The sequence below is a fragment of the Lathyrus oleraceus genome, chromosome 3, assembly GCF_024323335.1.
Source record: "Lathyrus oleraceus cultivar Zhongwan6 chromosome 3, CAAS_Psat_ZW6_1.0, whole genome shotgun sequence".
Taxonomy (NCBI): Eukaryota; Viridiplantae; Streptophyta; class Magnoliopsida; order Fabales; family Fabaceae; genus Lathyrus; species Lathyrus oleraceus.
The window spans coordinates 92,130,549-92,132,464 of NC_066581.1; the positions used below are offsets into that span (position 1 = coordinate 92,130,549).

Here is a 1,916-nt window from a genome sequence, read left to right on the forward strand (position 1 = left end):
TTGTTATATATACAATGAATTAGGTAGCAAAATCCAAAAGTTTTCAACCCTTAATTAGTTCTCATACCTTAATTAACTCTCACAACACTCCTATTTAAATATTTGATTAAATTCACTGTTAACTACTTTACTTAACTAGAATTCATTTAAATTCTCAACATTATCTATTACTTATTTTCTGAACATAACCCCTAATTCATATTTTCTTTCTTTTCTGAAATCTATTTTATATAAATATACTACTCCATCATTCTAATTTAAAATTGTCTTTAATGATATTGACACATTTCTTATATTAATAGTTAGTTTTGTTGATTTCCAATATAAAATCAATATTATTTAATAATATATTTTTAGTAATAGTAGTCAGAGGAATGCATATGTGGGTAAAAGTTTAAAAAATAATGGTAACTTTGGGGGGAAAATAATAATAAATTTTTCTTTGGTATTTTTAATGGACAAATGATTTGAAACGGATTTTTGTTTTTTCAAAACTGACACATATTATTAGTCTGATGGATTAATTAATTCTCTTTCACGAAAGGTCATGTTACTTAAAACCATATGAACTATCATTAAAATTGATATAATAATAAACTTTCATTAGTCAAACAATTACAACATACACATTTATAACTACAGGTAAATGTAATAACAACTAATCATCAAACTAAAATTACAAATACTTTTATTAGAACAATTTCAAATGTTTCATTCAAGCATAGGTGGTTTCGTGGTGTAGTTGGTTATCACGTCAGTCTAACACACTGAATGTCCCCAGTTCGAGCCTGGGCGAAGCCAAATAGAGTTAACGAGACATGTCGTAAGAGAGAATATAGCTACATTACATATTATTTAAAAATGACTAGGATGAAGAACGAAGTTGATTAAGCACTTTGAAGACTATAGACACATTGCGATCAAAACCGTACCAGACAGGCCGCTATGACTAGTTGAAGAGAAAACGGAACAGTGTCATGTCCAATTAAACATAATAACATATAAAACAAAACCATCAAAATCGATTGCGAACCGCTGAAATCGAATTATTTAAAAATGACTAGGATGAAGAACGAAGTTGATTAAGCACTTTGAAGACTATAGACACATTGCGATCAAAACCGTACCAGACAGGCCGCTATGACTAGTTGAAGAGAAAACGGAACAGTGTCATGTCCAATTAAACATAATAACATATAAAACAAAACCATCAAAATCGATTGCGAACCGCTGAAATCGAAAAAAATCAGCGTTTCAGGAGGTTCATAGTCTGGGATATAGAATAAATCATCTTTTTAAGTCTTATAAGGAGACTGACTCGTCTTTTTATCTTGATGAGTTTGGAAGTAAAGGTTAAAATACTTTAACTAGGTGATTGCCAAATGTGGGAGGCAAGAAAAAGAATAGAAGTTTTTGAAAAGAGAATAAGTTACCAAACAATACACATCTATGTTGTCTTTGGTGGAGGCCGAGTAAATGGAGTATAGAATATTGTTTTCAATTTATTATAGTTGAAGTGGAATTTAATGGATAGTCCCATACTACCTTTTTTTTATGTTCACATTAAAAAAAATCGTTTTTTATTTGTGTTATGATTATGTAGTAGTTTAAAGTGTCATAAAATTCTTTTTCCAAACTAAAACTTCGTATTGTGAATTAAGAGATTATGACTAAGCCCTATGAATAATCTTTATTTTAAAAACAATTTAAGATCAATTACCAAACTTATTCCTTGTGTTTATTTACAAATTCAATATTCACTCGTGTAGTACTACCATATTTGTATAAAATATGGAAATTTTATTTCTTTGGTAATAAAACAAATAAATATATCTTATATTAAATTAAAATTGTCAAATGAATTGTTTCCGATTCGACATTGGCTCGACTCTATCCCAAACTTACAACCTTGCACT

At 28.8% G+C, this 1,916-nt stretch overlaps 1 non-coding gene across 1 annotated transcript; it reads left to right on the plus strand.

Annotated features, from left to right (window-relative positions):
- The first annotated feature begins 727 nt into the window (after positions 1-727).
- On the plus strand, positions 728-801 carry TRNAV-AAC (transfer RNA valine (anticodon AAC)). Its single transcript has one exon. It is a non-coding gene; the product is annotated as a tRNA-Val (tRNA).
- Positions 802-1,916: the final 1,115 nt, after the last annotated feature.